This window comes from Boleophthalmus pectinirostris, unplaced genomic scaffold (assembly GCF_026225935.1).
Source record: "Boleophthalmus pectinirostris isolate CB_2022bp ecotype Guang Dong unplaced genomic scaffold, ASM2622593v1 HiC_scaffold_13, whole genome shotgun sequence".
NCBI classification, from domain to species: domain Eukaryota; kingdom Metazoa; phylum Chordata; class Actinopteri; order Gobiiformes; family Gobiidae; genus Boleophthalmus; species Boleophthalmus pectinirostris.
Window position 1 is genome coordinate 16,570,564 of NW_026571036.1, and position 14,981 is coordinate 16,585,544.

The 14,981-nt window shown below is 38.7% G+C and overlaps 1 pseudogene; it reads left to right on the plus strand.

Moving 5' to 3' along the window:
- The first annotated feature begins 5,140 nt into the window (after positions 1–5,140).
- On the plus strand, positions 5,141–7,130 carry LOC110156150 (uncharacterized; annotated as a pseudogene).
- Positions 7,131–14,981: the final 7,851 nt, after the last annotated feature.

Here is a 14,981-nt window from a genome sequence, read left to right on the forward strand (position 1 = left end):
TATTCTAGTATTTAAGCGTTTATTTCATCACATATGTTTCACTGCACAAAATGACATATGGATTCTTACTGTTGAATGAGGTTGAATCTTCGCAGACATTACCTATAACTTGGTTTTGTGGCATTACCTGCTTGTCTCTTTAAAGCCATAATGAGGAATATTCTATTCAAAGCAATTCTAGTCAAGGCAATAACACCTACCATGCATTAGGGGTGTGTCTCTCAAGAACGACCTAGCAAAGGCCAACACATACTGTTGTAAAAAGTATTATTCTTTATTAAATATACCTCAATCTTGGCAATAACACAACCTCACAATGACAAAGCCCCAGTATCTCATGAAATATTGTTTTCTTGACTTTCACAGACCTTAAAAGTTATTGTAAAGTGACTATCAAATCAATTATCTACGTGCAACAAATCAGTGCTAATCCAAACCTTTCCATTGTTAGATTTGACCTTCATTGTCTCCTCTTGATGTTTTTCTCACACGTTACATCTAGTGTACAGATGTTAACCAAGACCCCACCATAGATCTCCAGTGACATTGTTGGCAGAACTTCACCCCCCACTGCGACACTGCTGTCCTGATGGATGCTCTGCTCTTCCCTATGCTACTATCTCCATAACCCTGGCAGTGTCAAAGCCCTTATACCTTATCTCCCCCCTGCACACATCACAGCCTCCACAAGCTCAGGCTAATTGCCGCTGGCCGCAACTGAGCCGGATCCATAACAGCGGGCAATTGGAGAAGCCAGCATTGGAAAACGATACTTATGTGGAGGGAGAGATGTTGAGTGGTGCAGAGGGATGATGTCATCTTTCTAATGGCACAGATTGGGTTGGGGTGAGGGAGGGGTGAGGGAAATGGGGGAGGGGAGGGTTGGGGGGGGGGGGGGGGGGGTGGCTCCATTCACAGTAGCTCTGTATTGGAGCTCTCAATGATGTGATGTGATAGATATCCTCTCCACGGGCTGACTCATGCTGCAATGAAAGCCTCTTGCCCCTTTTAGTCACCCAAAATGTCTAAACATGGTCCCATTGGGAATATGGACCATGACCGGCTATTGATTGTACAAAATTAAGTCAGAGAAAATTTGAGCAGCCAAATCTGGGGACTATTTTTAAAGCCATGGTGTTGATTTTCAAGATATAGGTTTGTGACATCAGAAGTAATTTCTAATATAATATAAATATAATTATACCACTGTTACTGTTTAACATCCCATGCTGTCTTGTTGTAAAATTAGGGTTTTTAGAAATTATGTGGCTCTAACAACAAATCATAGTGAGGCATGAGTATAAATGCTAATGGAAGTAAATGTAAACATATAGAGAAATGTTGGCATGCTGATTTGATCCTTAGGCAAGACACTTCACCTGCCATGTTAATGGAGATTATCCACAGCTATATTCCTCTTGCCTGACCAGCCAGTCCCTATATTCTGTTTGAATCCAGAAGGGACTGGAACTGAGCCATAGAGGGTGAAAATTCTCTGTTCTAACATGAGACGCCTCCTCTCCAAAATTCTTGTGACATTCAGAACAGGATCACTTCTCATTTAATTATTACTTTGGTGCTTCGATTGATGTCTCAGTCCTGTTATTGTTTTTTTTTAAATCCTTTTTTATATGTGTGCAGCCATATTTTTTGGATGCGAGTAGAGCATGTGTCTCTCTGACTGGTTATTCGGCCTGTCAATTTCGAAATCCAGGAGACAGGATATGGCTCCAGATCCAGCGTGTGATTCTGGCTGGTCAGGTAAATATTCCATCATATGTCAGTGTCCCAACCAAATGAACAAAATACTAATATGTTTTTGGTGTTGTGTTGTTCTTGAACTCAGCCACATCAGTTTTCCTCCTGTTCTATCTCTGTTTACGTCTACAGGATAATAACTGTTTTCAAGCTTACACCACATGTAATATGTAATGTGCAAAAATACAACATTATACATTTGCACACTTTTTGATCCATTTTTCTCCTTTGGTTTTTCAAAAAGCAACAACAGTAAATGCTTTGGCGCTTGCACATGACAGGCGGAGGTGCGAGGATGTGAGGCACGACGCTGGTGTGAAAGTGATAGGCCCAGACGAGGTGTGAGCAGTGCACCGAAATAGAGGCACTGAGAAGCTGTGGAGACGTGGTGACAGGCAATCATTAAACCTGCAGAGCTACTTTAGCATTTTAGTGACATTACCTCCAAGATGACTGACTTTTTAGAAGAAATGTATGACCTTTAACTTAAAACCCCACTGCAAAACTTTTTAGACAAATGATTAATTAAAGTAAAAGCATATATTTTCATCGTGGATGTTATTATTCCTCTAAAAAACATTGACGCTTGCTGTGTGGGCTGGTCACTCCTCAAACCTGAGTCAAACGGCCTGGAGGAGGGCCTCCAATTGCTTGTTGCCATGGAAATAGACTTAGACTTAGACCAACTTTATTGATTCACAAGGGAAATGTTCCGTATATCAACGGAGAATATTCCAAGGCATGGTGTGGACTTTCTATTTTTATGGAATTGTGCAGGTGAAGTTCTATCACCAAAAAGTTACACAGTGTTGCTATAATTTTAACTTAAAATTTAGCATATATTTTCTAAACTTATCCAATAAAGTAAAGTTATTTAATTGTCATTATACATATGAGTTGTAAATTTATAGATCAAACAAAGTGAAGGCAGGGTAAACTAAGTATCTAGGCCGCCGATGCAAACATGAGGAGAACATGTAAACTTTATCCACTATTTGAACTACAAACCTTCTAGTTGTGGGGTAGGAGTCCTAACCTGTGCGCCACAGAACAAATGCAGATGGGAAATGAATGCAGCTTCATGCATCTTCTGAAAGCTCTTCAATCTCTGAACTGTAAATTGCAGTTTCAGGTGTAACTTTCAGAAAGGATGTCATATTGTTGAGTGGGAGGATTGGTCTGAAAAACATCACACGGTCTAAACACAAAAGGCAATCAAACTTCAGTGAACATACAATAATACAGACTTCTATATAACATCTCAATGGTAGTAGTGAATAAGGATATAACCCTGTGAATTGTGGATAGGTTAAATGAGGAGAAGTCAATTAATTGTGCCGGCTCTTGTTAAATGGCTCAGAGAATCTCTGAAATTATTTGCTTTTTTTAGCCAATGTGGATTTGAACTGAAACCTTGATGCATTTGAACCTGCAAACCTCATGCTGTGCTGGACTGTTGGAAAAAGGGAAAATCGTTGAGTTGATTGATGCTTTTCCTTTGCTAAATTGATTTGTTTTGGACTTGAGTCTGTGAGATAATCCAATTTACAGACAACAAACCAACACTATTGCTATGTACCTGGTGATTTATGTAGAAAACCCATATTAAGATTTGGCCCTATCTCACATTTGTACAGTGTCCAAGTTTGCTCTTAACCACCCTTACTTTAGAAGTAAATTTAGTTTTTTGTTGTTTGAGTAAAAGTACAGATACTGCAGCAAAGAAATACTGAGGTAAAGCTAAACATATCTCATGCAAAAGTCTACTTAAGTAAGAGTATTAAAGGACTAATTTTAAAATGTACTTCAAGAGTAAAAAGGAAAAGTATTTTGATCAGATTCCATCATTGCTGACAAAGCTCAAATTGTGAATAGGACGTTTCCTAGGTTGACCAGATGTGGCTGGAGTTTGTCCATCAGACATATCTTACAATGGAAACAAATGAATTCTTTAAAAAATATATCTACCACACCATTAATTATTTATTCCAAAAACTCTCTCTCAGACAATAAAGTGTTTTCTGTAGGCTATCTAAGGACAACAGCATTGCCCCTATTTCTCATTCTCTTAATATCGTTTTAGCACATAACAGCAGATATCACTTTGTCAAATCATATTTACTGTTTGGCACCTTCTCTGTCTTGCAAGTACGTGTTCCAAACCAAAAGCTGACTTGCTAACCTACTCTGTAGCTCAATAAATGTACGTTCCCCTTACTCTCTTTGTCATATCTGCATCTATAGGCACCTCCTATATGGGCTCGCAAACCCCAGTTGCGTGCCCATCCCCCATCACCCTGTGGCTTTGAGCATTATACTTCCCACTGTAGCATGTGTGCATGTGACTACATTATATCATCTTCACAGTGGGTCAGAGGGCGCAATACTCCACAATGTCTGCATCATTTTGCCTTTTTGTGGTGGTGAATGGCACTTCAAATGTATCTAATGTGTCTGGAGATGGAGAGAAGAGCTGGCTGTGTGGGCTATACGTTCATGCTCGTTCTGTTTGCATTGTATTAATATCAAACCTACATATACAGTGTGCCTTCTGGTGACTGCTATATTTGGTATATTGTCAATGTATATGACAGATGTAGGAAGTACATCTAAGAACATATCACGTACGATATCAAAGAAGAACAGGCAGACAAGAGGCCAATAGAAATAGGCATTCACTGTATATGAAGAGATACCAAGAAGTGGTTACACTACAGTAGTAGCAGTAGTACTATGCTATGTAAAATGGAACAAAAAAAACTTATTAAAAAGCAAACTACTTCAGCAACTAATATGATATAATATGTTGTCTTACATATTTGTATTACTATATTTCTATATTTATGTTGTATTTGTATATATACATTTGTATGACACCAGTCTATTTTTGCTACTTATTCAGAAGGCAATTTGTCAAGTGGACAACCTCTTACCATCGTTTTCCAGCTTTCTCACCAGTTCAAGGGTGGTTGGTCCCAGAAATAAAGAAGCAGCTTGGATGACCTGCGAAACGTGTTCGACCAAAAAACTTTTATCCAGTGACAAATTGAATTTCTCCTTTGCCATAGATTCTACCTGGACAACTGAGGTATTTTACATACACCTTCAGAACAACTTCGAGCTAACCACCTTTGAACTGGTAAGAAAGCTGGAAAAGGATGGTAAGAAATTAGAAGAGAAGAGGAATCATTTACGCTTTCACCTTAGATGTTGACAGAAGCAGCTAATACCTAAGGCTTTGCAGAAGAAACCACCAGAACCAGGGCATAGATCAGCTAGGTTAACTCAGCGTTGCCTGAGGGGGATGTTAAGCCTTAGAATTAGCAGTCTCAATTATGACATTGAGAACTTAACATTTGAAATAGAAAGCTTACAAAACAGGATGCCAGTTTTAGTCCCAAAAGAAATATTTCAAAGGATCAACAACTTCATAGCCACAAGTCAGTTAAGACGACACTCCAAAACACCAAAACTCCAAAGTCAAACAAACCCCAGGTATTGGAGGGACAAAGGGAAGGGGGATAAACCTAGCCAATCTGTGCACAAGGAACGCTGGGTGAAATTTTTTTCCAACCGGGGACTCACCCAGACAGAGAAAGAAGTACTTACCAAAAGGACAGAATTTTTCTGTAACATATAACCGCATCCCCACAGTGGACTACATCACAGCAGCAGAAACAGCCATTAGGAATAACAAGCTAACAGAGATAGAAGCTGGAGACCTTAGACTGAAAGTAACAGCTGCACTAAGCAATGCCAAACCTCCACCCTCCAATGTAACACCAGAGGAAAGGAAGGCCATTGTTGCTCTAGAGAAGGACCACAGTATCAACATCCTGCCAGCTGACAAAGGAAGATGCACAGTGATTCTGAACTCAGCTGATTATGAAGCTAAAGTGAACAGCCTGCTCAGTGACACCACGACCTACGACTTACTAAAACAAGACCCTACCAATGGATACAAAAAGAAGATCATTGACTGCTGGCAGAAGTTGGAGAAGGAAGAAGTCATTGATCGACAACTGTATTACAGACTGTATTCTGGTGACTCCATTCCTTGCATCTATGGCCTCCCAAAGATTCACAAACAGAGAGTACCACTCAGATCCACTGTATGTTGCACAGATTCCATCACGTACAATGTGGTTAAACACCTGAAGACCCGTTTGGCCCCTTTGGTGGGTAACACGGAGCACCATATTGAGAACGCAGAAGAATTTGTGAACAGAGTAAACATCAGTAGTGGTGGAGGCAGCAAGGAGGAGATTACTGTAGGATACGAAGCTAGAAGAGAGAACTAAACTGTCACCTGACTAAATCTACCAACTGCTGGAAATTTGTTTAAATAGGACCTATTTCCAGTTCAGAGGAAACTTCTACAGTGCTAGCTCACCGGTCTCTCCTATCATTAACTTCTATATTGAACAATTTGAACAGCGCATTGGCCTCGTATCCAGGCACTCCACCCAGACATTGGTTTTGTTATGTGGATGATAACTTTTCTAAAATCATAATTCAAGATTTGGAACCTTTTACTGCACATATTAATGCTGTAGATCCGAACATCAAATTCACTCATGAAGATGCCAATGAGACCACATTGGCTTTCTTAGATTATGCAGTAACGTTAGGAGAAGATCGGCGATTGCAGGTGGAGGTCTTCAGGAAGCCCACACACACTGACCAATACCTGCTTTTTAAATCAGGCCATCCACCACAGCACAAACTTGGAGTTATTCATACATTACAACACAGAGCTCAAGTGGTGCCTACAAGAACAGAAGGAAAAGAGAAAGAAGAACAACATGTGCAGAAAGCCCTCTCTGTTTGTGGATATCCAAAATGGGCTTTCAATAGAACAAAGAGAGATAAAAAACAGGACAACAAAGAATCAGAACCCAGAAGAAAAGGTAACTATTCTTTACATGTCTGGTGTTTCTGAAAAACTATGGAGGGTTTTCAGACAACATGAAATCCCAGTCTATTTCAAACCAACTAACATTGTAAGCCAGAAACTGGTCCACCCAAAGGACAAAACACTGAGCCACAAACAAAGCAGTGTGGTCTACTCCATTCAATGTAGTGAAGACTGCAGTGAGCATTACATTGGAGAAAGAAAACAGCCACTTCATAAGAGAATGTACCAACACAGATGAGAGAGCAACAGTGGACCTCAGTCTTCTGTGCACCTCCACCTAAAAGTCACAGGCCACTCCTTTGAGGACAGTGAGGTACAAATCTTAGCCAGAGAAAATAATTGGTTTGAGAGGGGAGTTAAAGAGGCTATTTTTGTTAGGAAAGACAATCCATCCTTGAACAGAAATAGAAGCCTCAAACGTCATCTGTCTCCCATTTATAACTCCATCCTCAGACCTAAATCAAAATAAAGAAAACAATGGGGATAGCCAGGTCAGGCCCAGAGGTGTAAAAACACTCATTATGGCGCTGAATGATTATGCTAATATGACTCCTTACTTAGTGCAGTTCAACAGACCTAGTAAACAAACAAAAACTGTAAACAAGTACAGTAGGTGTGTTTGCCATGGATTCTACCTGGACAACTAAGGGATTATACATATCCTTATTCAGAAGTTATTATTACCATTTATATTTTTGATCTTTGTTATTATATTTATTATGATGTGTGATGTGTCCAAATAATTTTCCTTGTGGATCAATAAGTTTGTCTAAGTCTAAGTTTACAGTAGAAAAGGTGTATTGAATAAATCAGCAACTATAACCTATTTAGAAAATTGTTATTATTTGTTATTATTTAAATACAGTATAGTATTAATTGCATTGTGTCTTTACCACAAACCATACACAACAGTTATTACGGTCATTCTTCTGCATTATCCCTCTATAACTGAAACTAAACCCACACAAATTGCCATTTCAGATTACTCTAGTGAACATTTTGCTGAATTATTTGTTGTTTATGTTGATTTATCCATCGATCTGGAGTTATAGCTGTGCACTATAGTGGTGTTTTACTGCCACACAGGGACTCTGTCAGTGTCTGCGTCATCCCATATCCCCCAATGTCAAGGTCACCACATTTCTTAGATCCATAATTCTTCACTCCACTGCTCTCCTCTATCTAAATGGGGGGTGTGAGACATGTAGAACACAAAGACAGTGAAAAGTATTGCAGTACCCCTAACGTAGTGTGCACGCATACATTTTGTGTATGTGTGGAATGAGTTATAGCCCACACTCACCATTGAAACCACCAGGGAACTGGCATCCGTAGGTTCATTGCTTCTCTCCTGTCACTGGCCCCTCCCCCTTTCAGTTCACACAGGCTGGGGTCGCTGTCTTAAGTAATGGTGCAGGAGCTGGACAGACAAAGAAGAGTTAATGTAGCAGAAAGCATGAGGGCTTAAGCAGGTGATTCAGCCCTCAATTGGGACTTAATTCAATATGGTAGAGCTGCTGTCATTAATATTGGGCCTTAGGGGTCGATACAGTGAAGCATATAGGACATAAAGAGGAACAATGCAATAAGAAAGTATTAGCATGGGTTTTGTGTGGCTATGGAAAGCCCAACTCACATTCAAAAGCGACAATATACCAGTATATTTTTTGGTAATGGTTAGCTATAGAGAGATGCCAACAAGATTTCAACAATTTCATCTGCATTGCAAAGTCTATCCAAAGAACCTCTTGTAAAACTGAGATACATAATTGTTGACATATCTAGAAGTAAAATCAATATGTTGCAACCTACACTTTTTGCACCAAACTTGAAAACGAATTTTAAAGTTGCCACGTGTTTCTTTTCTGGTAGGGGGTCCACCACCTGCATAACTCTATGTTTTATGCAGAAATGTTCAGCAATATGGCATTTAATTTAATTCTCCAGACAAGCAGGCCACATCTCCATGCCAAGTTATGGGTCAGATCTGTGGAAAAGTGGACTCGCTCAAAGAAATAATACATGTTTTGCAGTAGTTTTGAAAAATAAAAGCCCCTGTAAATGGAATAAATACACAATATGTCTCTTTAATGCAATACTGTGGAACATCCCAAACAAAGCAATAACATCACCATGGTGACAAGAATATACCCTCCACCAGAAAAGTTACACAGTGCACTTTTAAAAAAGAGACAGCAGTAATACTTAAATATTTATGGGTTGTTTGCTTATATATTTAGTCTCAAATGAAAGTCAATATTTTAAATAGTAGAAGCATAGACACTGACCTTTTACCAAACTTCAAATCTAGTGCATCTGAAATGCGGTTTCTCACATTTGGTCAGTACAAAGTTGCATGTGAGAACCACTTTACCATGCTCACAGATCATATGTCAAACCATATATGAAAAATACCTCTTAAACTTGAAGTATTGAAAGTAGTAAGTAGCACATCATGTCTCTTCATGTCTGGTCCACATCCGCCTCTTTTTCTTCATACAAACACGCGTGTCTCTGTATTTGTGTTTACATGTGTGACTCATTATACAGGCCAGGCTCCTCTGTGTTACATATGTGTTTATGAGTCTGTTTGACGGGAACTACTCTTGAGTGTTTGTCTGTAGACACACACTTGTGGCCTGGGTCTTGTAACTTTGTTTGGGAACACTGTAGGGCCCTTAGCATGAGAAGAAAAAGTGCAACGGACAGCACACTCCATCAGTCAAAACATATTATCGTGTTTATGTGCAAATGTCTGAATTGTGTTTCACATTGGGTATGCAAGGTTAGTGAGAGAAATTTGTGGTACAAGGAATATAACCATCATTGCTGGATTTCGAGATTGTGCGAAGTACAAAAAGAACTGCCAGTCTTTGCCTGCACTATGAGGCACTTATCAGATGTTTACATTATATTTCTATTTATAGCTTGTTCATTTTATACAATTCAGGACTTAGCAATAATTTTGTCCATACATATTGATTGGTTTCAACTTCCTGTTTATAGACACAATTCTTAGGGCTTTTCACCATTTAAATGAACAAAAGAATTTGTTAATTGTTACGGTAACTATGCTCTTTTTTCATCACTCTTACACCAAAGGACACAGTATAATCAATATCAGTTTAGGCAATAGAGTCATGAGATCTATGTTAAAGCTGCCCGGAGAGGAAAGAAAACAAAACATCCACTCCATCCAGCTCCTAAAGTGTGATTTTTTGTTCTGTGGAGGTGGAAGCCAGTAGTGGCTATGAGATTTCACAGGTGGATCTCATACTGAAGAGAGATGAAGCAGGATGAGGGACAAAGACTTTTTTCAAGAAGATGATCTTTCTGCCAGATACCACTGTTGGCCACAAAACCATTGCTTTACATATGATGTAGCTATACGTGCCTGGCCTTGGATCTACAAAGGACACAATTTGCATGGACACGAGGAAGAGGTTAGCATTCTTTCAAATAAACAAATTACACAGACTACAAAGGGTGAATGACAAACACATTACAAGGACAGCACATATATAGTTAGTGTGACCATCCAACTTGTGGAAAAAAACTACTTCTACACTGTGGTGTGTGTTTATCAATTGTATCACACAGACGGATTGGCAGAGTAAAAGACCCACTTTTATTCTCTGGCTTTTAACACTGTCTGAGCTGTGAAGTCCTCAGAGTCTTTAGTTTATTTTTATTTACATTTTATATAATTGTATTGATTATTTTATTTATTTATTGCTATTTTATGTGTTTGCTTTTATTTGACTTTACTGATTTTAGTGTTTTAGGATTGGCAAGGTTAAATTGAGTGTTCATACCCTCTGTTGTGTACCTTTTGTTGTTTGAACTGTTTTGTTTCTAAAATGTGCCACATAAATAAAATGGATTTGGATTTCTTTGAAAAATAAACAAATAATAATAATGTTTGCTATGTAAATTGTATAATTCATGTGACATCAGTGAAAAAGTTTTAACATTTTCTATATAAGTTGGGGTCTATATGACTGTGAAGGACAATCAAAAGAGGGACATGTGGTCACGCAGCATATAGTCTATGTATCAATATAAAGTAAGTCCGTTCAATGACACTATTCACTGGGTCATGAAAAAAAAAACAGCTTGAAACTCGATTCAATTAACCCCTGAAAAGAGCATAAACATAAATTAAATGGAGGAGGTTGGTTATTGTGAATGCATGCAAAAAGGCACACAGCCTCTTGAAGAACGTGGCCATGATAAACACTAAAGCCATGAAAATACTGGGTCCGATTCAATAGTGAGCAAGTGGGCAGCAGTGGCCTTCACCAGCTCCCTACTGCTGCACACACAGAAAAGGCTTTTGTGGAGGGAGAAGACCTTGCTGGCTACACATTTATTAAACTGGGAATAAGTGGATTTGATGGTGTGTTTACTGGGACGGTGGTCAGATATGGCCTTGGTCTGTACAGCTGTAAAGATTAGCATGCGCAGGTCAGCAAATGCATTCAGATACACATACTAGTACAGAGAAAATGCAAGGCTGATTCACTTCCATTTTGATGAGTTTATGAAAACACAGTCTTGTATGTTGAGGACTTAACTTAGTTGTATGGTAAAGTTTGACACTTCCTGCTACCTCTCAAGCGTTCAAATAAATGCACTCTCTCTCCTCTTAGACTTTCATCTACAGGGCTTACACTTAGACAACATTGGAACCAGAAATGAAATTATTTGAACACAGTAGCTCACATATCACAATATATTATAAAACAAAGAGTAAAAATATAAATGGTAATAATAAATTCAAAATAAGTAGCAAAAATAACAAGAGACTGGTGTCAAATAAGACATAATTACATAAATGTACTCCATATGTACAAGTATACAAGAGGTCATAAGCAGAAACAGAGCAAAGATGGAATCGTGATTGACATGACTGAAGGTTATCTATTACATAAGGCTGAGTTGTTGTTCAGTTGTATGGAGTATGGTATGAATGTAGTCCTGTATGTATCTCTCATTGTTTGAGCGGACCTGTAGGAGCCTGTTGGAGAATGAGCTCCTCTGTCCCTCTATAGTCTGGTGCAGTGGGTGAGTAGGAGTGTCCATGATGGAGAGCAGTTTGTCCAGTGTCCTGTCCCTCACTGTCACATAACTCTCCTCTCCTTTATAAGCCTATGTAGATAAAAAAACAACAACTTTGCTTCAGGTTTTGAAGGGCAGAATGATAATAAACTGAACATGAGTAATTCATTGTATTTTCAGTTGCAATACTTTGGTAAGTGAAAAGACTACTCACTGATTAACTGGACAGCCACTCTTATGGTATGTAATTCAGCAATTTGTTGGTTCAAACAGTTCTGTGAAGTTTTTTTTTTAATCTACTCAAGTAATTAATTTTAGTGCAACACAATCAATGCCAATGTACATTTATATAATATTATATAAATCCATTCTCACTTCATTTGTGCACCTGCATGCCCCTATGTTGAGGACTTGTTTTAGCGTGTGTCTGCTCAGTGTAGGGGCCCAAAAGCGCTTGTGCAGGGATAATATGAGACTGGGCTGTTAGATATGTCTGTATTTTCCATGTACACAAAGCCAGTGGAGTGATAAGATGACATTGCCCTGTCTGACACGTCTACTTTGTTTGAATGCCTCTATACAGACAGTTGCGTGAGTGAATGTTGTGGAAAGATGGTTCTTTTTGTGTACATAAAGCTAGACGACATTATGTAAAAACTTAAATAAAAAAAAGCTGAGATAATCACTTCTGCTTCAACTGATAAATGTGGCAGATTTCCAAAAGTAGCAATTTCTGTATAAAGTGCCATCTTCCAGTTATTTTCTGTCAAGTTGCCTTTAAAAGTACTTATTTGCAAAATCCTAATTCTTTTTTAGACTAACAAGTACAAATGCTACGAGCTAGTGTTTAGGCTTGCAGTTTTTGACGGGAGGAGATGCTGAGTTAGAACAAAATGTAAGAAGCGCATTTGACCTACTCACTAATGACTGTGGGTGTGCCAGCTTGTACAATCTAGGTTTTCCAGGGTCAGTGTTGGGAAGATCTAGGCCTACTTATTGCAGGGGAAGCAAGGTAACTTTGTGCACACAAGTGGGGTAATCATTTCAAAAGAATCCCAAGTTCCCTAGTCGTCAATCTCATCACAAGAGTACTCAGGGGGGGATGTCCGAATTTGTAATCTGTTTTTTGCAGTCTTCTTGAGATGAGCTGGTCGCCTTGGTGATCTCCATAACAACGTCACTGACTAATGAAGACTGTCACAATAAAAATACAATATGATACAGCATAATGATGCCATAGAGAGGTTTGTGGTATTTTTAGAGCAACACTCAATTGTCAGTGATGTGCAATAATCTAAGAATGAATGATAAGCCTAAGTATGAGACTAAGATGTCAATATTTTTCTTCATAGTCTACATTTGACATTTTTCTTCTGCAGGTTTGGTCAGGACTAACTGGAATAAGTCTTTCTATTGTGCATGTTTATACACTGTATATCATCCCAAACTTACAAAAAATAAACTTTCTTTTGAGGAACTAATATGACAAAACCCACACATGGATTGCACAAATTTATTGCATCCTTAGATGGAGAAAAATGGATTCAGTGAGACCAAACTGGCAGAAGATGGTGCAACACGTCATAAATACATCAAGGAAATATATGAAAATATAAAAGTGGTGGAGGAGACGAAGATAGCTGTGTTGATGGGGTCAGACCTTTCCAGAGACTACTGTAGAAGCCCCTCTCCTCCAGGTTAAGTGCTCTCAGTCCTGAGATGGATCCTGTCGTCAAGGAGACACACCACCTCCGAGCAGTATGAGGCTTCGCACAAATTAAAGTGTGACGTGAGCGGCCGTGATGGGAGTGACGTGGGTGGCTCAACAGATAGCTCTGAAGACCAAATGTATTCATGCTCTGTCCAGCAACTGAAACACAAAATGGGAGAGTAATGGTGAGCATGGAAGACAGTCAACATTGAATGCAGTAATGAGAAATTGTAAATAATTGTAAACTGTGAAAATAATAATAGGCCAACATGTTTTGCTGATGCAGTTTTATGAGGAACAAAAAATTTGCACAATCGTTGTTTTAAAATATTATTAACATTTTGAAGTATATTTACCAGAATCCTATTAAATTCTACTGACTAACAAATACAAAACAAAACAAAGCAAAAAAAAAAATAAAAAAATAGTAGGATAAGAAGTGAAAATAAAAATATGTGTTTACAACCTGCAATGTGCTACAGCGTCAACTGTGAGATTTCTTAAGGTCACTGTGGTGGGAGCCTAAGTTAGATCACCACAATATAGCAATTATTTTCAACCAAAACTATAAGTCAAGACAGCCCTATCAAATGAACTTGAAGAATACCTACTTTAGTCTGGGTTTGTGCCAACTGTCCTGGCAGCATGTTTCCTCCCTCCCCTACTGACAAAGGCACCAGCACTCTTGCCTCTCTATCCTCCCATTGGATACTAAGCCCTGTAGTGATGCCCCACCATTGGCCATGCCCAGCTTGCACTCTCCACCAATGGAGTTGACTGTATCCAAGAGACTGAAGCATGTAAGGCTATTTAAATCCAACCAGAGGCACACAAGTCTGGTTTGATGTATGGTCCATTGTAGAAAAAATACTGAAAACGTTTCTGAGTGGATGAGAGAGAAAAGAAGAGAGCAATCTCATTGGTGGATTGGTCTGGGTTGTCATGTTAAAGAAACCAAGTCGTGAGTTGAATGACTCCTTTAAGTACTTCAATTGAATGCAATGCCAGTGTGCAGCATGCTCTGACTAGTGTTCAGAATGGACAAGGCTTTATGATTTTGCTTAACAACATTCAGGACTGTCAGATAATAGCCAGCTTATTCAATCCAGTCAACTGAACACGAATAAATCCAACTTGTATACTCAAAGTAAATATACAGACATGGGAGGTAGGCTGTACCATTTGTTACCTATCTTCCAAATATGGCTATGATTCATCCTTATTTAAGCCTTAATAATTTAAGGCTATCACCATAATTTACTGATTTAAAAAGTATTAACTTTATAGTGTTATGTAAAGGCTACCAAAGTATGTGATTCTCTATTTATGTATGTTATCAATAATAACTTGGTTTTAGTTAGGCACAGACTAACTGAAAATGCTCTGATCTGAGCTTGTAGGACATAAGGACAATAGATCGACAAGATGCAGTGTGTTTTAAGGTCATACCTTCCGTAGTAGGTGTGCTTTCCATAGATGATGGATAAGGGGCAGAAGGCTGGGGTAAATTAAACTAATCTCTTTATATATAAA